This window comes from Ctenopharyngodon idella, chromosome 4, assembly GCF_019924925.1.
Source record: "Ctenopharyngodon idella isolate HZGC_01 chromosome 4, HZGC01, whole genome shotgun sequence".
Taxonomy (NCBI): domain Eukaryota; kingdom Metazoa; phylum Chordata; class Actinopteri; order Cypriniformes; family Xenocyprididae; genus Ctenopharyngodon; species Ctenopharyngodon idella.
The window spans coordinates 15,299,396-15,322,354 of NC_067223.1; the positions used below are offsets into that span (position 1 = coordinate 15,299,396).

Sequence of the window (22,959 nt, forward strand, 5' to 3'; positions counted from 1 at the left end):
ATTTATGTATGGAAGCTTGTTTCCGCCACTAAATAAAAAAATAAAAATAAAAATAAAAAGGTAATTGCGACTTTTTATCTCACAATTCTGAGATTTAAATTCGCAATTGCGAGTTATAAAGTCAGAATTTAGAATTTATATAAAGTCGCAAGTCGTGATAAAAGTTTTTATCACGCAATTCTGACTTTATATCTCGTAATTATGACTTTATTTCATGCAATTCTGACTTTATAACTCATAATTGTGAGTTTATATCTCGAAATTCAGAGAAAAAAAGTCAGAATTGTGAGATAAAAAGTCGCAATTACCTTTTTATTTTTTATTTCATGGTGGAAACAAGCTTCCATATATGCCATATATAATTGCGAGATATAAACTCACAATTCTGAGAAAAAAGTCAGAATTGCGAGTTTATATGACTTTATAAGATGCATTTGCGAGCTTATATCTTGCAATTCTGACTTTTCAATTCACAATTGTGAGTTTAAGTCAGAATTGCGTGAAAAAAACACAATTGTGATTTAAAAAGTCAGAATTGCGTGATTAAAAACTCACAAAATCAGAATTGTGACTTTATATCAAGCAATTCTGACTTTATAACTCGCAATTGCGAGTTTAAAGAAAAAAGTTATAATTGTGAGATGCAAACTCACAATTACCTTTTCTATTTTTTTATTTAGTGGCGGAAACAAGCTTCCATAGGATTAAATATGATAACATATTAACAAAAAGTTTTTAAAAAGTGGTACCACCTATTTTGGGATATTCAAGCTAATTAAACATTTTACAAATGGAAATTGATTATTTTCTTGATCAGATTACTGGTAAAAAAAAACATCTTATGTGTTATGTAAAACATCAAAAACTCAAAACTAATATTACAAAACAATTAGGACTTTGTGCTCTGTAACTTTGCAGATTCTTTACATGCACAAACAGCTGTATTACACACTAAAGGAAAGGTACAATCAAAAAGCCCTTTAAATTCAGTTCCAGATGATTTTGCAGGGAGGAGCCGATTGATGACGCAAACGGTATGATGAGAGCCAGCTGTGGCTTCTTTCACAGTCCCCAGCATACAACTACTACATATGCTGGTGTTTATATCTTACTCTGTATGATCGGATCTCATTTTGGTGCCACGTCAAGTTTAACGTCATTGTTTTCTTTTGGTCAGGGCAGCCAGATCCCGACCACAGCTTGGGGTTGCCCCAACAATCGCCATGACATTACAGTATGTTTTTAACACAGCCTGCATTCAGCGTCAGACGGAGCAGAACTTTTTGGCCCTTCCATATCGATGGCAGTGAACAAATCCGACGGATGCTAGAAAGCAGGAATCTTTCCAGGACCCGAGGCCGGCAGAACCACAGACCGCGGGTGGGACGGGCCTTATGGAGGTTAATGGAGGTTCTGTGTTGTTTTGGGCCGGAGCTGCTATGAGCAGCGTGTTTCCCTGTCCGTTACAGTACACAACCTTGATTGCAGCTTCTGTGCGGCTCTCATGGGAAAAACAAACCCACGTAACTGCAGCGTGATCCACGTGAGGCTTGTTCTGAGCGACTGCCTGCTCTTGTAGCCATCACTCTGACAATGTACACACATCTGTACTCCGCATGTGCTTTCACAGAAGAAAAAAAACGGGTTTGTAACGCTGACTTGTATTCACAAGGGGTCACATTTTTGGCCCCGGTTTGAACATGAGAATTCAGTCTAAGACAATCATATTAATCCATATGAATCAGAGAATATCATGTACTGATACTAATTAAAAACAAAAGAAGATCACTTTTTTAATCTACTTATTTAAAGAAGGATATTTTTCAACAAGATGTGTTTGCCCAGTTTTAAAATGCACAGGTAAACAAATAAAAGAAAGCATTTGTACGGTAATGATGGAGATCTCTCGTTATTCATTCACAACAAAACATTTCCATGCAAACGCCATGACTCAGGACTTGCCATCACACACACTAAGACAAGGGGATTTGAAAGACGAAATCCTGTTTTAACCTATTTCCCACAAATCACATTTCAAAACGAAGGAATTCAAATATCAAGCACACTGTCTGTAAATGATGTAAGCTGCTTTTAAAGGGGACCTATTGTGCTCTTTTACAAGTCTTGATGTTGTTTTTGTGCTCTATTAGAACAGGTTTTCATGCTTGAATGTTTTTCCCATATTCTCCATTGTTGCAGCTCCTCTCTTCCCAGTCTGTCAGTGATGCTCTGTTTAGTTCCTGTCTCTATGAAGCCCCTCCTTCTGAAAACCACAATGTGCTCTGATTGGTTGACTAGAGCAGAGTGTTGTGATTGGTCAAGCGCTTCGAGCGTGTTTGGGAAATGTCCCTTACCATAACCGCCAGTTTCAACACACTACTAAGTCAACCAGGCCCCGCCCATTTATCCTGCATATGAATTATTTAAATGAGGAATATTGTGACGTGTTCATTACAGAATGTAGCTATTAGATCGTAAGCTCTCCATAAAGTAATGCGTAGTCGCATAATATGACATTTACCCTCAATGATCCAATAGCAGCCTTCAAATATGCCATCAGAAGTTCTGATTCTAACTTATTTTGCCACACTTATTTTATTGTAAAAATATGTTTCCGGTGAAATGCGATAATTAATCATGAAGTAGCATAAGTACTTTTATATGTGAATAACATTCAAAAAATGTATTTAAAATTAATAGCAATAAAAAATACTAATAAAAAACATAAGAAATGACATCGGGTTTAGTTCACTTCAGAATTCAAATTTCCTGATAATTTACTCACTCCATGTCATCCAAGATGTTCATGTCTTTCTTTCTTTAGTTGAAAAGAAATTAAGGTTTTTGAGGAAAACATTCCAGAATTTTTCTCCATATAGTGGACTTCACTGGGGTTCAACGGGTTGAAGGTCCAAACGTCCAATAAAGGTCTTATCTAGCGAAACGATTGGTCATTTTCTAAAAAAAATAAAAATAAAACCGTATATACTTTTTAACCACAAATGCTCATCTTGCACTGCTCTGCAATGTGCCACGCATTACGTAATCACGTTGGAAAGGTCACACGTGACGTAGGCGGAAGTACCGGAAAACTCCATCTCATTTTTTCCTCCAACTTCAAAATCGTCCGACATTTGACTTAGTCTTTGCACGTTCACTTTGTAAACACTTGCTCGGTACTTCCACCTACGTCACGCGTGACCTTTCCAACGTGATTATGTAATGAGTGGCGCATCGCAAAGCAGTCAAGACGAGCATTTGTGGATAAAAAGTATATACATTTTAATTTTTTTAGAAAATGACCGATCGTTTCCCTTATTCTTTGTCTGGGATCATGTAGAGCCCTTTGAAGCTGCACTGAAACTGACATTTGGACCTTCAACCTGTTGGTCCCCAGTGAAGTCCACTATATGGAGAAAAATCCTGCAATGTTTTCCTCAAAAACCGTAATTTCTTTTCAACTGAAGAAAAAAAGACATAAACATCTTGGATGACATGGGGGTGAGTAAATTACCAGGAAATTTGAATTCTGACGTGAAGTAATCAGCTCTTTAAAGAGCTGCTAACTAAGTATTTCATTTCCACTTTATTCCGATGGTCCACTTTAGATATTCTACTGACTATAAGTAACTTTGCAACTACATGTCAACTAACTCTCATTAGAGTACTAGTAGACTGTTAGGGTTCAGGTTAGTTAAATAAGTTGACATGTTGCAAAGTTAATTATAGTTCGTAGAATTTCTGGACCATTGAAATAAAGTTTTACCACCAGTAATTTACTCACATAATCTCTCTCTTAGAATGTAAACAAGTGTAAATGTCAACAAATATCACAAGAATTGAATGTTGTCAGGTAAAATGAGAGCTTACTGATGTAATTCAATCAATCTGCTGTTTTATTCCAGCCATTACTCCTGGTCAGAGGTTTCCATAAATATTTAGTTTTATAATACTATAATATAGTTTATTGGTGCAATGAAAAAAATAAATATTTAGTAGTGTGCAAATTGTAACTTAGTGCCCCTTTACATCACAACTAGGCTAAGCTGTGCCTTTTGCACGGCATTTTTGGCAATTTTTTGCCATTTTGGATTGTTATGCATCTTGACTGTTTGGACTTCAAGGAGCAGTGAGTTTTTCAATACATGTTATTCCAAATTATAGTCTTTTTTCACATTGAAATACATCACATGGGATGCAAATGGCATTCCATGTAAAAAAATAAATAAATAAAAAAAAAGCAGGGAAAATCAGTGTCAGCAAGAACAACACACAAGTCGCAAAAAAAGTTAATTTCCTAGAACGAAGGGGAATTGTTTCTAAGTAAAATACGCACCCAATGCCTTCCTTACCACAACAACCTAATCCAATAAGAGACTTTGTGGTGGAAGAGAGAGAAAAAGAGAGAGAGAGAGCGAGTGCTTAGTGCTGAATGGACAGTCCTGAGAGTGAATGGGGATATCATGCCCAGCGGCCCATTCTGACATTAACACAGGCCCTTATGTACCCTGAGAGCCCGACTAATGATACGATCCCAGCACTGCCAAACAGAACCACTGGGGCTCTCAGAGGTGTGTGTGTGTGTGTGTGTGTGTTTACATCGCTTTAATGGCTCCAACCAGCGTCATACACTCACTGCACCCTCTCATCTGTGATACAGATGAGCACTTCCAGAGAAATCCATTTCCCAATGTATGCGTTTATACACAGTTACTCTATTAGAGAGAAAGGGATGAAACAAACATTACAAGAAAGTACAAAGAAAGAAAGAAAGCTACTTTTACTGCACTGTGTAACTACGTTCAGAAGGGAATATCACATACTGGATGCTGTTTTCTGTTTTTAACTGCAATCAATTCATATTTAACATTCATTTATTAATTGCAGTGCAATAAAAACTATGAATAATTTAAAAAAGGAATTTGTGTTTTTAACTATATTTTGTTTAAATCTAGTATGTGAAACACTAGGCCATATACAACGTTCCCACATTTGAACAACTAATTTCAGTGACTTTTTCACGACCTTTCCAGATGTTTGTGGTTACTGGATAAGGATTCTTAACAGATCATTTTGATTCAGAGTGATTTACTAACTACTTGGAAAGAGTCTCGAAATTCAGCCCTATGGCTTGTGAGAACGTTTTATACTACATAAATGGCACAAAATCAACATTTAGCCAAAAAAATACTGTTCTTATGCAGCATTTTTGTTGTTTTTAAGTACAAATATTCTAAACATTCTCAAATTAAGATACATTTATTTATTCTTAAAGGGGTCCTTGATTATGATTTCACTTTTTTAACTTTAGTTAGTGTGTAATGTTGCTGTTTGAGCATAAACAAAAATCTGCAAAGTTACGACGCTCAAAGTTCAATACAAAGGGAGATATTTTCTTTTACAGAAATCGCTTTTTAAGGACTACAACAAATGGCTGGTAGGGACTACAACAAGCTTCTTCCTGGGTTGGTGACATCACAAACCCCAAAATTTACATAAACCCCACCCCCGAGAACACACAAACTTCTTCCTGAGTCTCTCCATCAGTGTCGACTCCGGTTTGAACAATGTAAGGCTGAACACCGTTACTGACAATCCTCATTTTGGCTGCGTGAGATTCTCCAGCTTTGTTGTTGTTGAGCAACCGAAGCGTGAGCTGTTAAAGCTCCGCCCTCTTCTGGAAAGGGGGCGGGGAGCAGCAGCTCATTTGCATTTAAAGGGACACACACAAAAACAGCGTGTTTTTGCTCACACCCAAATAGGGGCAAATTTGACAAGCTATAATAAATGATCTGTGGGGTATTTTGAGCTGAAACTTCACAGACACATTCTGGGGACACCAGAGACTACATCTTGTGAAAAGGGGCATTAAAACAAGAAAAATCAACTTGTTTTCCATTAGAATTAGGTTTATTTTTCTGACCCCCATTGGCAGATATTTTTCTAATTTTAAGTATAAACTCCATTTAAAAACATTTTTTCAGAAAACAAGACTTAATATTTTGTGTCAGTTTGCATCTCAAGTAAATGTATCTTGATTTAAGAATGTTTAGATATTTGTACTGGAAAACAAGTAAAAATTGAGGAAGAAATTCGCTTTTTTGCAGTGTGTAGAGAACAGCATAACTAAAAACAGAATAGTTCATGACTTTATGGAAGTCCTTGAATGCTTAACTCTGCAAATTTAACTAGGAAATGAATATCAAATAAAATACATTTTATAAAAAAATGAAATAAATGTTTAAAATCATGGTTGAAATTAAAGGGCAAGCTGAGCACACTGCTCTTATGTATTCTGCAAATTTTAGAAAATGTAGCTGGTTATAGAGAAAATAAGTATAGTATGCACACTTTATAGTGCAAAAAAATAGCTATTCTGAACGTAGCCTCATATGGCCACATACAGCTATCCTGTTTTGCTGGCGCACACACCAGAGACGAATCCATTAGCCCTTGTGATCAGGGACAACGGTTGCACAAAGTCTCGTGACAGCCATTAGCGGCGGGCCGGAGAGTGAGAACACCTGGACACATCTGTTCATCAACAGCCCAAACCCGGAGAGAACCTTTCCAGCTCAGCCCGCAAACCAGCGCGAACAGGCTCTGCTCTGTTTATTTGACAAAGCCGTCTGCCGCATGGCCGGCATGGTTTGTTTGAAATGTCAGATGTGCTGCTTCACGGGTTGGGGTCGAGAGACAGCCGGGTTTAGCCCTCCGAGGACGACACATAAAGTGTCATTGAAGTGTCAAAAGGTCATTCGGTTTAACCGTCCAAAGGCCAATACAGCCATTTCATTTGTGATTAAAATATCTTAAAATGTAATAAATTTATATATATATATATATATATATATATATATATTTTATTCTGGCATGATTTTATAACATCATTTATCAACATAGTGCAAAAGAGTATTAAAATTATGTGTAGAAGTCATTGCTTTGTTATGAGAAAGAATGTTTGGAAAAATGAATTTCGTTGATGTCATTTGGAGTAACCAATATAAAGGGACCATTCTGGATCAAGTCATGCGGTCAATATCATGTGACAGGATGTGACATCATTCAGACACTTGCAAAGGACCACATGGTCATGAAGAAAAGTAACTAACTCTCTTTTAACTATTTGAAAAATTCATGTTTTCACTTGTTCATACACATGTCCCGAAACATCAGGTCATTCGGTACAACCGCTATAAAACATGGAAAATGTTGTAATATTTAAAAAATTTGTACTAAACATAAAATGTTTGATTGTCCTTTTGCTAGCTAGCTAGATATCAGCCTGTTAGCATTGTTTGAAAATATCGTCATTCGGTATAACCAAAAGTGTCATTCGGTAAAACCGAAATTTTGGTTAAACCGAATGACTTTTTTGGTGACAAATTTTGTCCATCTTGTAAAAAATGACAATATATGACATATAAAAACCACATAATCTCATTGTTAACACTTAATAAAACTTCAAAGCTGAATTTTCAGCATCATTACTCCAGTCTTCAGAGTCACATGATCCTTCAGAAATCATTCTAATCTAACCGGTACAGTATTTATATGGGGTCGGTAAGATTTTTTTAATGTTTTTCAAAAACGTCTCTTAAGCTTACAAAGGCTGCATTGTTTGAAATACATTTCTATAAAAAAAATATATTTTAAAATGTATTTTTTTCAGGATTCTTTGATGAATAGAATGCATCAGTGCATCATTTGATTTAAAATTTCTTAGGATTGAAATGGATCATTCGTCCAATGAACTGATAACATCAAGCTCTGAAGATAAAATGAAAGATCTGAAATGTCATTAAAGATGATGAAAAACAATGCAATGGCTAGTGTTATATAAATACCCATGATTAAAACAGGGATTGGGTCAGTGTGGGTCTATCTGAGTGGTTTAATGCAGGACAGATGAGGACAATCTTTCTGTTGGTACGATCGACTTTAGCATTTAGTCAATCAGTCTCACAGAACTGACCCTCATCCAATAGGTCAACCTCCTTCCAGCCGAAGCGTCCCGTTACGTAATGGCGAGACGTTAGTGCAGGACGGCAGATGAGGTCCTTCCACTGCTGCCAAATGTCATATGAGTGCCAGCCGGGCATCGCGAATGGGACGCCACTCACTCACTTGTGCTACTCATCTGGTCTGTCTTTAACGTTACATAATGGCAAACTGATGATGTTGTGTATGGTAGAATGAGGGGAATCATGGGGACTAGTGATCAAATCGAACGTTGAATTACTAATGAGTGCTGTTTGCTACACTACTGTTCAACAGTTTGGGGTTTGTAAGATTTTTTTATGGTTTTGAAAGAAGTCTCTTATGCTCATATATACCTAGGATGGATTGAGGGTGAGTAAATCATGGGATAATAGTATCAAGACTATAGCAGGCTAAGATCAAACACCTGGACCCACGTTTGTCAGAGTACCCGAAAACACAAAGCTAGTACACACCTTTAGCTTTCAGGAGCAGGATAACCTTTCCAGATATGATGTGAATCACTAAAGTGAACATTCCCGTCTCTATAGGCATCACATATAGGTCACTCTATAGGTCACTTTCATCGGGTCAAGCGCCTGCAGCACACCGTTTCACACAGCTTCAGATCACACTTTGCTTTAGCAAAGCATCGTGTTACTTAAGGATTCACACACATGCCATTAACACTCCAACATATGCGTCACTTTAGATTACACACAAACGCCTCTACCAATTCCAACCCAGACTCACTGGAAAAACATTTCTGCAAATTGATATTACGTTGTGTTACAATGCTGTACCAGGTGAGCCAAGGAGCAAGTTTACTGCATCAGAAAAGCCATATGGAGCTGTCATGTGATGCAAACCTCAAAATGCATTAGTTAACAAATTTTGAGCACATAATATTGCACAAAGAGTCTTGCAAAAATGTAATCAATTATGTAATCATATTTTGTGTGAAAAGGAATAAAACATGTTGGTATTTTACTGACACTACTGTTCGTTTCAGCTGGAAACTGCAGTGAAAACCCTTACAAAAAAGAAGTTTATTCAAGTGTGCTATATCTTTTAAACTAAAAATAAGTATACTTTCAGTCTACTTTTTATGTACTTCTCAGAAATATACTCAAAAGTATACTTGACTTATACTGACAGAAGAGTCTAAATATATTTGGCCTATACTCAATCTTTTGATTGAGATATACTTCAAAGTATAATTAAGGATTTTAAGTATACTTGGCTTGTAGTTGTGTTTACCCTTTTGATTGAGTAGCATATTAAATATTTTTTTCATGTACTTTTACTGTCTTATAAACTTATAATGTTTGAAAATATTGATTTATAAAGAAAACAGATGTTCCTAATTCTGAGTATGTGAATTTTTGTGTAGTACACTATATATTTACTTCAAATCTACTTAAAGTACAGTTAAAGTTATATTTCAAGTATAAAAATTAATACGTAAATAGGAACAGTAGTATACTTAAAGTGCAAAAATTATATGTAAATAGTGAACTAAAAGTATGATGTTAAGTTCAAGTATAAATAAGTATACTTACACTATAAAACTACTAAACTGGTAGTTTACTGAGAGTATACTTCGAAGTGTACTTTCATAAACTAAAAAAATGTGCTACAAGTATTTACCTAGTAAACCATCAGTATACCGATAAATTCACTTTAGTATAGCTGCAGTACAAATTAAAGTTTACTACTGTTACACTTTAAGTATACTTAAAAGTACAAAATAAAAGTACAAAATACTTAAAAGTACACTAAAAACTGGGACAATTTAGTCCCAAGTAGTATTGAAATAGTACACTTACAAGTGTACTAGTACATTAATCTTATTATACTTACTAAATAAAGTATACTTAGAAATGTACTAAGTATACTTAATAAAATGACCTTGAAGTATGCTTATTTTTTGTAAGGGTTGGCATCGATGGTTCCATGAAGAACCTTTAAATATTCTTCATACTAAGAAAAAAAATGTTCTTTTAATAATTGTTCACTGAAAGGTTCCCTTATGGATTCAGTATAGACATGCGTACATTTCCGTAAGTGAATATGCTCACTGGTTTTACTGTGCATTCTGGAAATGTCTATTGAGCAAACATTTTTGAACAGGTTTTTTCGATGGAACTGACCTAGAAATGTCCGATTCTCAATGCTCATTCTGCTAAAAGAGATGCATGAGTGTTTCTTTCAGGTCCTGTACAGATGGATCACATCTGTGAAGGAAGCACATACTCCTGTCCTGCATGCCCTCTTTCTCTGTCTATCTTACCCTCTTCTCTTGCTTTTTCCTTTTCTCCCTCCCAGTGAGAAGAACAGGAAGAGATGTGGCATAAAAATCCCTATAATTTTTTAATCGCCCCCAATGAAATTGTTAAAGCAGCATGACAGCAAACTAAGCAAACACATAAATGGCTTATCCATGTGAGCCCACAACACAATTCTGTGCATTACAACAGCGCATATCTGCACACGCACACACATAAATAACCGCTAAGTGTGCTTAACATTTAAAGCATGGCACTTATTGAAAATACAAAACAACGTTGTCTTTGTTTCTGCTATAATGTCTTCAGTGTTTAGTAGATATATCTTTACTATCTGCTAAATGTCAAGCCTTAGAAGAAACGTTAAACAAACAGAATCATTTGTAAGATGGTCTTTCAATATATTCCAAAACATCACTTAGTATAAGCAAAACTGGGCTAAAGAAGCCACAAAAAGCCAAATCTGCCAAAGCCTAAATTATTACATTATTAGCTAACTGCATTCTCTAAGTCGTAATGTTGACATGCATTCTCTGTAAAGCTGCTTTGAAACGATATGTATTGTGAAAAGCGCTATACAAATAAATGTGAATTGAATTGAACTATACCAATACTGCTACAGAAGCTAAGCCTTCAACTTTGTGATTTCTGTGACTTTATACACCACGCAATTCTGACTTTGCATCTCAGAATTGCGAGATTTAAACTCGTAATTGTAAGTTATAAAGTCAGAATTGCGAGATATAAAGTCAGAATTGCGAGTTATAAAGTCAGAATTGCATGATATAAAGTCAGAATTGTGAGATATAAAGTCAGAATTGCGAGATATAAAGTCAGAATTGCGAGTTATAAAGTCAGAATTGTGTGATATAAAGTCAGAATTGCGAGATATAAAGTCAGAATTGTGAGATATAAAGTCAGAATTGCGAGATATAAAGTCAGAATTGCGAGATATAAAGTCAGAATTGTGAGATATAAAGTCAGAATTGCGAGTTATAAAGCCAGAATTGCGAGTCATAAAGTTAGAATTGCGAGTCATAAAGTTAGAATTGCGAGATATAAAGTCAGAATTGCGAGATATAAAGTCAGAATTGTGTGATATAAAGTCAGAATTGCGAGATATAAAGTCAGAATTGCGTGATATAAAGTCAGAATTGTGTGATATAAAGTCAGAATTGCGAGTCATAAAGTCAGGATTGCGAGTTATAAAGTCAGAATTGTGTGATATAAAGTCAGAATTGCGAGATATAAAGTCAGAATTGCGAGTTATAAAGTCAGAATTGTGTGATATAAAGCCAGAATTGCGAGTCATAAAGTTAGAATTGCGAGTCATAAAGTTAGAATTGCGAGATATAAAGTCAGAATTGCGAGATATAAAGTCAGAATTGTGTGATATAAAGTCAGAATTGCGAGATATAAAGTCAGAATTGCGTGATATAAAGTCAGAATTGCGAGTTATAAAGTCAGAATTGCGAGTCATAAAGTTGGAAATGCGAGTCATAAAGTTAGAATTGCGAGATATAAAGTCAGAATTGCGAGATATAAAGTCAGAATTGTGTGATATAAAGTCAGAATTGCGAGATATAAAGTCAGAATTGCGAGTTATAAAGTCAGAATTGTGTGATATAAAGCCAGAATTGCGAGTCATAAAGTCAGGATTGCGAGTTATAAAGTCAGAATTGAGTTATAAAGTCAGGATTGAGTTATAAAGTCAGGATTGCGAGTTATAAAGTCAGAATTGCGAGATATAAAGTCAGAATTGCAAGTTATAAAGTCAAAATTGCGAGATATAAAGTCAGAATTGCGAGTTATAAAGTCAGAATTGCGGGATATAAAGTCAGAATTGAGTGATATAAAGTCAGAATTGCGAGTTATAAAGTCAGAATTGGGTTATAAAGTCAGGATTGCGAGGGGAAAAAATCAGAATTGTGAAATAAAAAGTCGCAGTTACCTTTTTTACTTTTTTATTTAGTGGGGGAAAGAAGCTTCCATACCTTCCCTAACAAATCGAGAGATCTATGCACAGTGTTTTACTGGTCAATTGTCAGTCAGATCTAGCAGCGGTGGGCACACGTCTGCAGTCGTTCTCACGGTACCTGTCAACTCCTGACGTAAAACAGGGGTCGATTTCTCACGCGAGCTCCGACGGTAAAACTTTGACTGTGTGGCTTTGCGTTATTAGGCCAGTTACACGCTTAACCCGGCTAATGAGCGGCCGAAAAACACTTCCAGCTGTAACGGTCACAATTGCGCACACAATTATCTGATAGGCAAAACACACACGCACAGACAGAACCATCAAGATTGGCACTGGCAGCTAAGGTGCAAGCTGCAGCAACATGTCAAGTAAGCAACTTTGTGTGTTTCTTGGCTGCAGTTAAAATCTTCCAGCTGCTGTTTCATTGTTTCCTCTGAGAAGCTGGTGGTAAAACGTAGCGCCGGCTGTTATCAAAGCCTCACAGAAAGCTTTTGCGTCAGGAGTCCCCTCAGGATACGTGGGGGTTTCTAATGCGGAGTTTGCTGTGATAACTGTGAACTCTAGAATAGAGATTCCCACCCTTACTGATAAAGATATTAGTCACTAATAATGAGGTAAATTCACATGGATTTAAAATGCTGTCCCAGAGACTCACAAATATGGACACGGTTATTTCATGTTTAATTATTGTCATAAATTCATGCTATAGGATGCTAGTGAATTTTTATAAACTAATCGTTACTCAAACAACATGACTGATTTATTTATAGAAAGATGATAGAAAATTGTAAAAAAAAATTATGGATTATATTTGTAAAACATGAGCAGAATAAATTTATGTAAATAGTCTGTAAAATCACTATGAAAATATCTTTGTGAGCAAAAAATATTAAAACTTAAAAAAAATTTAAATGCAATTATAAATATTATAATTTGTTGTTATAATAAAATAAATTCATTTAAAATAAATATAAAATCATCAAAAATTAAAATAATTGTTAAATAAATGATTTGCACTAAATTAAACTGACAGCTTGAATCAAAATGAATCCAAAAGGCTTGGAAAAATTTTCCAATCATTGATAATCACGATTAATTTTTCAGCACTTTGTTTGTCGACTTGTGTGTATCTCTTTGAGCAGTCGTTCTATAAACTGTCAAGGGCAACTGTGCTTCCCTAATTCAAATATACTTCGAAATAGCAAACCGTCCCTCAAAAACATAAACCCTAGCACAAGAACGAGTGAGAGAGACGGTCTGACAAACAGACAGATGTACAGATGCCGTTTTTGTCAATGACTGGCTCAACTCAAACTTCCCCCATCACTACACCATCTGCCATCCATATTTTCGAAACTAAAACACGCCACTGAGTGAGTTAACAAGACAAGCCTTGTCTGAGGCCGGCCGCTCATATGGGCAGCAGAGGGGGAGCTCCTGGGAGAGAGAGGTGCGCTGGGTCTCGGCCAGCCCAGGTTAAAATAACAAGCGCCTTCTCAGCAGCGGCCGTCCATCGGCTGGGGAGCAGAAATATGTGTGACAAACACACACCAACAGAGAACACTAATGAGTGTGCACTAGGGCTGAGTGATAAAAAGATAAATTAATATATAATAGATATGTATTAATATATGTAATATACATGTATTTGTTTAAATTGGGCATGGAACGGAAGTTGTGCTAGTCTTTTCTTCCCTATTGTGACGTATATTTGAGTGAAACGGCTTCTCAAACAAGAACAAATGTAGGGCGGGGCTTCATTTTGTCCATGTGGAATTGATTGGATGGTTGTGGTTTGCTGTTGGCTGATCTCATGTGAGTGACAGGTTGCCCCGCCCTCATCATCATCATAGAAGAGAAGAGATGTCACAGCAAGAGGGAGGGGAAGTTATTCTGATTCAAGATGATGAGGAACATGAATTAAAAAAAAATAAAATAAATATGTGCATGGATAAATTGTTTATGATAAATACTGCAAAATTCCATGAAAAAGAAGAATTGTTGATTTTGATTTCATGGTGACTTTAAAAAAAAAATTTTTTTTTTCAAAAACAGATGTAAAATATTTAATTATTTAACTGATTCAGTCATGTTTAATTAGTAAAAAAAAAGTATAGAGTAATAGTAATAATATTTTATAATTATGTCTTTATTAAAATAAAAGCTTAATATGGCAAACCTTTCGAAAACAGTGCTGATGCAAACAAATAATTTAATCAGAATTTTGAATCAATTCACTGAAACACTAGTATTAATAATAATAAATTTGGACATTTTCAGTTTATACTGCCAAATATTTAGGTATTTTCTTAGGTATGTTTGCTTTTCCAAAATCAGAAGGAACCACTGTTGTGAAATAGATGTAAAATCTTTAACTAGTAAACTGGATAAGTAATGTCTAATTATTATAGAAAAAAAAAGTCGTTAAAAATAACTATAAAATAAAATATTGAATAATTTTAAACTATACACCAGTATACACCAGTACATCAGTAATGTAAATACATTGCAAATAATAGCAATGGGTCAATGACGTGACGGGTCATTTTTTTGTCCAAAGGCCTTAATAATAATAAAAAACAAAGATATGACATCCAAAGTATGTAAGGTAGAACAAATAGATCTCTTTTATTGAATCCAAAAGGTTTTTATTATATTTTGCTACATATAAAGGTATTTTAAAGATTTTGAAGTGTCAAAAGGTCATTCGGTCTAACCGTCCAAAGGCACCATTTCATTTGTGATTAAAATATCTATAATATATATAAATATATATAAAATGTAATAAATGTATATATTTTTTATTCTGGCATGATTTTATATCATATTATCATATGTCAACAAATGGTATTAAAATTATGTGTGGAAGTCGTTGCTTTGTTATGAGAAAGACTGTCCGGAAAAATGAATTTCATTGATGTCATTCGGAGTAACCGATATAAAGGGACCATTTTGGATCAAGTCATGCGGTCAATATCATGTGACAGGATGTGATATCATTCAGACACCTGCAAAGGACACATGGTCATGAAGCAAAGTAACTAACTCTCTCTTAACTATCTGAAAAATTCGTGTTTTCACTTGTTCATACACATGTCCCGAAACATCAGGTCATTCGGTACAACCTCTATAAAACATGGAAAATGTTGTAATATTTTAAAAACTTGTACTAAATATGTCATTTTGCCAGCAGAGGGGGGGGATATCAGCCTGTTAACATTGTTTGAAAATATCGTCATTCGGTATAACCAAAAGTGTCATTCTGTAAAACCGAATGACTTCTTGGGTGACAAATTTTGTCCATCTTGTAAAAAACGACAGAAGCAGTGTTAATTGATTATAAAAAACACATAATCTCATCGTTAACACTTAATAAAACTTCAAAATTTATTATATCTCCAATATGTTTTTTTTTTTTTTTTTACACTTTTAAAAACCTTATTCGTCAATGACCCCAATACATAATTCACATTTTTTAAATAAAACCCATGTTTATATATATATATATATATATATATATAAAAACGTGCATCGACGCAAACAAATCGTTGAATCAAAATTTTGAATTGATTCACTGAAACAGACACATTGATTCTCAGTTTGATTCAGCTGATTCACAGAATTGTAATGCCATTTTTGCTACAGTATGTTTAGACGTCAAAACGTTGCTTAATTTTATAATCACCAGCTAAATAAGTGGAAATATATTCATAGTGTAGTCCTAGTCTGCAAAGAAGTGAAGCGAAACCATCTCTTACTGAGGTGGCCTCACTTCTGGGCATCTCATCGCTTTTTACAAAAACACTACATTTCCAGAAGCCTTTGAACAGCCTTTATTCTCGACACACGCTTTTACAGCAGCTGGAGGTTTCTGCAGTTCATTTGGATTGACATATGTAGAACAGCTAATGTCATTTGGTTTTTTTCGCTCTGTCCGTTCGCGCCAGCTGCGCACCTGGTTCAGATAGAAGCGGGGTCCTCTGTAAGCAAGCCCGCTTGTGCAGTTCCTTCTAGGTTGTTTGGAAAGAGTCAAACTGCTAGCATTTTTAAAATGGATGAGGTTTTTGGCAGCCGCCCGCTCAGGCAAGACAGCTGAGGCTACACATTCCAGGCCTGGCACGGTCCGGCTGGACGCGAGGCCTCTTACAAGCAAAATACAGCGCGCTGGCCCCGGTCGACGTCAAAGATCCCTCTGTCTGCTGCAGCGACACAGACGAGACCAATTAGAGTGAGAGGGAGCGAAGAACCGTAGACGCGGGCCTGCAGGAAGGAAAACAACCCTCAGCGTGTCGAGTGCTCTGGTGTAGATTAAAAATCTCTCAGCCCGGAGAGCCGGGCTACTGCAGGTAGGGGCAGAACCACGGTCCACTTCAGACAGGAAACCATTACCTTCAGGGCACATCGTCTGCTTTAAGTGAGCTGCTTTTTTCAGATCTCATTGAGCTGAGGTTTATTATCAATCCTGGCAGACAGAAAAGTCCCACCTACTAACCTCATATCTCCACCAGGCTGGGAAAAAGACCCCTTAAAAGAAAAAAAAGGAGGGAAAAAAGGCCCATGGCACAGAAACATACTCCTGGTCTCTATGGATCTCCATTTGCGTCATCTCTCAAATAGCTACTCGCACACCCTTTTTTCTCCTCCAGAAATCTAATACATTATCCTTTCCTCCATCACAAAAGAAACAGAAACATCTTAATTTCTCAGGCCACTAAAAATGCCACTGTTTTTCTACTTCTGGGGAGGAACAACAGGAGGGGAGGACCCTTCATTTAATCATCTGTGACGAAAGCGTCGAATGCTTCCTCTTTTAAGTCACTGTGATTGACCTTTTGTACTTTCTTAAATACGTTCACTGCATATTTTTGCACATTTCCGGGGCTCTCAGAAGAGGAAGTTGTAATAATTGGATAAAAAAAATCCATGATAACATTTCTATAACTTTTCAATAGAAGAAAAAAAAACAAAACAAGTGATTTATCATGTTAGTCAGAAAAGAGAAAGATGTCAAATTTGCCGTCACTTCCTTAGCCGTTGTATATGAAACACTCAGCGTTAACCTACGGAAGCTTATTTCCGCCGCTAAATAAAAAATTAAAAAGGTAATTGCTACTTTTTATCTCACAATTTTGACTACTTTTCTCAGAATTGCGAAATATAAACTCATAATTGCAGGATAAAAACTCACAATTGCTAGAAAAAAAGTCAGAATTGCAAGAAAAAAAGTCTGAATTGCAAGTTTGTATCTCGCAATTCTGACTTTATAACTCGCAATTCTGGCTTTATATCTCGCAATTTGCACTTTATATCTCGCAATTATGACTTTATAACTCGCAATTCTGGCTTTATATCTCGCAATTTGCACTTTATATCTCGCAATTCTGACTTTATAACTCGCAATTCTGGCTTTATATCTCGCAATTTGCACTTTATATCTCGCAATTCTGACTTTATATCTCGCAATTCTGACTTTATATCTCGCAATTCTGACTTTATATCTCACAATTTTGACTTTATAACACAATTACGACTTTATATCAAGCAATTCTGACTTTATAACTCTCAACTCTGACTTTATAACTCGCAATTCTGACTTCATAACTCGCAATTCGGACTTTATATCACGCAATTCGGACTTTATATCTCGCAATTCTGGCTTTATATCTCGCAATTCGCACTTTATATCTCGCAATTCTGACTTTATAACTCTCAACTCTGACTTTATAACTCGCAATTCTGACTTCATAACTCGCAATTCGGACTTCATAACTCGCAATTCGGACTTTATATCACGCAATTCGGACCTTATACCTCACAATTCGGACTTTATATCACGCAGTTCGGACTTTATATCTCACAATTCGGACTTTATATCTCGCAATTCGGACTTTATATCTCGCAATTCTGACTTTATAACTCTCAATTCTGACTTTATATCTCACAATTTTGACTTTATAACACAATTACGACTTTATATCAAGCAATTCTGACTTTATAACACGCAAACAAAGCTTCCATATTAACCAGCATTCGGTCTCTCTAAACCCCACCTTTCCAAGAGCTTCCTCTGCTCTGATTGGTCAGATGCCCAGTCTGTTGTGATTGGTCTACCACTTACAGCGTGTGTCGGAAATGAAACGCCTATGTTACTCTATCTGAATTGATACTGACAAATGATATTTGCAGATCTAAAATTGGCTGTTTGTCATTGTGTTTTAATGCATTATACTCTCTAAAGGTGTGTTCAATGAAGTATTATAATGTATTATAACTATGGTTAGAATTATTCATGAGACCATACAATGTCTTACAAGGCATAATTAATGCATTAAAAATACTTTTATACAGCATTATACATAAAGGCTATTAGTAAAGAATTTTTTTTTTTAAATAAAATAAAAAATAGATAGATGTACGATGATAAAAACTGTCATTACAGTCTGTGAAAAGGGTATTTTGCAACCCATTTTACTTTTCACTATATATATATTTTTCTCATTGAATATTCTGTTTCACTCCAAAATACCATTTTACTGAAGTAAAACGGGTTGCAAATTATTATTTCTTCACTCAACATGCCTAAAGATGACGTGTCGGGCCACTCAAACAAACAGAGCAATGTTTTTGAAGCGGTACAGAGCCAGTGTTTACATTCATTCAGACGTCAGCCTACAAATGACTAATACACTTTAAGACAAAAACCTGTTGCCCTGCCATATTCAAGTCTGCCACAAAACATCCTAGATTGTAGCCAACTTGGTAGTGTGACCAATTTCAAAAATTTGAAATTGCAAAAAGAACACAAACATTCTAAACAAGAACAAAGTCTAAATCTTCAAATGCACACAGCTTGTTTTAGTACACGTTTGAACTCGCTATTACTCATCTTTGCACATTAATCTGGGACAGGAGAAAGTATTTTAACATTAAAAACGACATGCTTCCCCTTTAAGAGAAGATTTAAATACTCTCTGCTCTGCCCAGAGGCTTCGGCTCACGGCGAACAGCTTTTCCAGGCAGCCCTGGGCTAATCGCAACTCAGTGACCCACTAAAGGCTTCTAAAGACTCCATGCGGTGAGGTGTTTGAGTTGAAACGACTCCTCGTGCCATTAAACGAGGGTTTTCCACGAACACGTCCTCTGGAGACCTGTGCTTAAACGCAGACGAATGCCGTGAGGTGCGCTTCAGTTTACCACCCAGAAACACTCGAGATGAGACACAATATATTTTAAATGGGGTAAAGTCATCTAGAGAACTATCAAACTAATGTTTTCAACTACCTGAACGACAGTATCACTGCATACATAAGTTTAATCAGGTCTACAGAAAGGCCACAACAGAGACAAGTGAGTGAAGAAGGAAGACTAATTCAGCATTTCAGTCTCGTTCTCAGTCCATTTGAAGAACGTTATGTAACTCACTTCAAACAGCGATGTTCATAACGGGAATGATTTTAAGTCTGTCACTGAAAGCGCCCAGGGCATGTGCTCTGCTGAGTGAGCGACAGATAATGGTCACAGCCACTCTGAGCTCACTTCCTGTTTACCTCGCTGGGCAGCAGGGCGATACGAGCCGATGGCCAACCACCCGAAATAAAACATTTACTTGGTGCTCGGTACAAATGAGACTTTTGAGTCTCAACTGCGATACTTTACATTTGGCTGTTCTGTAGCTCAAATAGCAGAGAATGCTTGCAACGCCAAGCTCATGGGTTTGATGTCCAGGGAATTCACTATAAAAATTAAAGCTAAAAGAATCAATGTACTTTTTTTACTAATTTGGAAGAAGCTTTGATAACATTATCTTGGTAACACTTTAGACATTCGGTAACACTTTAGTTTAGCATCCAGTTCTCACTGTAAACCCTACTGCTCAAAATACTTCATTGGTTTGAGTAGGTCAAACTTAAATTGAACAAATTAGTTCAGTTAAATGAACTGTTATGAGTATTTAGAACTTTCTTTTTCTTTTGAGTTCACAGCACTGACATATTTCAAGTAAACTGAACTGTTTCATTGTTTTGAGTTGGATGAACTCATTTCTTTTCATTTAGATTAACTTAAGTTTAACTGAAACTGGGCTGGAATCTTTTAGTTCCCAGCATGCTTTGCCCATGACACTCGAAAGGGAGAGTAAATGCTAAAATTCAGTGTTATATAATGTTTTTTTTGTGTGTGCAAGATTAATGGTAAGTGAGATTTAGTAGTGATTAATGTTTTGTTATGCTAATTTAGGCCCTGTTTACACTAGTGCATTTTCGTTTTAAAACAGCGTTTTAAAATGAAAACGACCCTCGTCTACACTGGCGTTTCCATAGCATTTAAGAAACGATCTCCGTCTACACTACATGGCTGAAAATGCATGTCACATGACCGTTCATGCACGTACAAGTGTAAACAGTTGACTCTTGTGCATGTAGGTAGCTGCAGTATTAAAAAATGCAGTTTAACTGCACAATGGCTGCTAAAAATGACAACAAAGCCAGCAAAGATTGCAGTTCAGTCTCCATGTCATTGTTTACATGGTCATCAAGGATACACAGAACGAACGTGGGCAGCCACGCATCGTTTTCAAAAGTCTCCGTTTTCGAGGTACAAAAATGCTGGCATAGTGTACACGACAGGCGTAAACGTAGCAAAACTTATATGTTTTAAAATGAAAACTAGTGTAAACTGGGGCCTTAGAAGAGTTTCTGTTAATGTGGGTTTTTGGAGAGTTTCCATCATGGTGATGTTTGAGAGAAGGTAAGTTACATGTTTTAAGTTGTTGTACTCATTCAGTAAGTGCAATGCTTTTGTTAACATGTTAGCAAATTAGCAAGTTTCTGAATTAGTTTGTTATGGCTAGTAAAATATTTACGTTGAGATAACCTGATAATTTTAAGTTGAATGTTTAAATTAGTGTACTTAAATATTTCAAGTTAAGAACAATAAAAATGTATGAGTACAAAGTTTCTTAAATTCTGACAAATGATTACAGTGAAGTAAATAACTCATTTGATTTGCAAGAACTCAAAATAAAAAAGATAATTAACTAAATCTTTTATGTTAATTGCTATCAAAATGTATGAGTTAGCTACTTCAAGTTAGGAGCAATTAACATACATGAGTACCACAAACTCAAAACTTGATAGTTCTGCTTACTTAAAATTGGGAACATAACTCAAAAAATTTGATGTAACCAACGCTATCTCACGACCAATTCGTACGTATTTTACGAGGTGGCTAATTCATATGATTTGTCTAAACCCCAGTGACGGGTAGGTTTAGGGGTGGGGTTAGAGGAAGTCATTCGTACGAATTTGGCAACTCGTAAAACAGAACGATTTAGCAAACAAACGTATGAATTTGTACGAGTGAGGTCGTACGAATTAACCACCTCATAAAATACGTACGAATTGCCGTGAGATCGGGTTGATGTGACTGATTACCTCAAATTTTTTGAATTAGCCCAACTTATTCAGCTTTACAGTGTAGGATATTGCTGTTTATTAGTACTTATAAAGCACATATTAATGCCTTATTCTGCATGACCATATTCTACATCCCTTAATCCTACCCAATACCTAAACTTAACAACTACCTTACTAACTATTAATAAGCAGTAATTAGGTGTTTATTGAGGCAAAAGTGGTAGTTAATAATTAGTTAATAGTGAGAATTGGACCCTAATCTAAAGTGTGACCAGACATTCTACTAACTATAAGTAACTTTGCAACTACATGTCAACTTATTCTACTAACCCAAACCCTAACAGTCTACTAATACTCTAGAGTAATAGAGTTAGTTGACATGTACTTGCATGTAGAATGTCTAAAGTGGACTATCAAAATAAAGTTTTATACATACTGTATATCTAAAGTAACTTATGTTGCATTTCATCAATTCATGCATTCTCTGGGAATCAAACTCATGACCTTGGTGCTTTGCGATACAGAAACAATCATTAAACGTGAGCTGCTTTGAACTGTCATCATGTAGCTCGATAGTGACTCAGGAGGAGAAGACGCATGTTTGTCCCTTTGGATTTACCAAGAAGACTTCACAAACTAGCATTTGTCTGCAGATGCATTACAAGAAATGAGCAGTTGTAAGAAACGTGACAGAAAGCTGCACATTAAACATCATCAATACATGATCACTGTACGTTTTCAGACCAACAAAACACGTCGAGCAGACTTTGATCCACACTTAAAGCTCAGAGGGGCAACGTCTTCATGTATGCGATCGTGTTCTGTGTGGCCCATTAAGACACACAGGTTATTGTCGGAGCAGACGTGAACGGTGCAGGGGTCACACGGTGGTATGTTTACACAGCCAGACCACACAGATAAAACAACTACACATAAACCATTACAGGAACTAATATCACTCCAGACATCATCACACATGTGCACCAGGTGTGTGTGTGTGTTATACAGAACATGGAAAACACACTCAGGGGTCTGTGCTCTTTTCCATTTCACAGTCAAAGCAAATACAGCAAAAGTATCGCAATGACAACGTATTGATTCGTCACAATTTTTCTTCCTTTTAAGGATCCCATAGCAAAAGGTCCCAAATACATTAATAATAATGTGGCCACTAGAGGGTGCAAACTAAATACTCGCAGGGCAAAGAAGCAAAAACACCAACTTCTCTGTGAAAACAGTGAGAACAGCAAAGCTAAAATTAAATTAATCTTCATTTACATTCACTACAGGGTTTAATGCA

At 36.0% G+C, this 22,959-nt stretch overlaps 2 protein-coding genes across 8 annotated transcripts in view; one reads left to right on the forward strand and one right to left on the reverse strand.

The window, feature by feature from the left end:
• pde3a (phosphodiesterase 3A, cGMP-inhibited) overlaps positions 1-22,959 on the reverse strand; it is a 112,187-nt gene that overhangs the window by 84,707 nt on the left and 4,521 nt on the right. The window lies entirely within an intron of this gene.
• sypl1 (synaptophysin-like 1) overlaps positions 14,932-22,959 on the forward strand; it is a 454,480-nt gene continuing 446,452 nt past the window's right edge. Inside the window, exon 1 of the mRNA XM_051890737.1 lies at positions 14,932-14,948. The gene's annotated coding sequence lies outside the window, so the exon portion shown is untranslated. The remainder of the gene's footprint in view (positions 14,949-22,959) is intronic.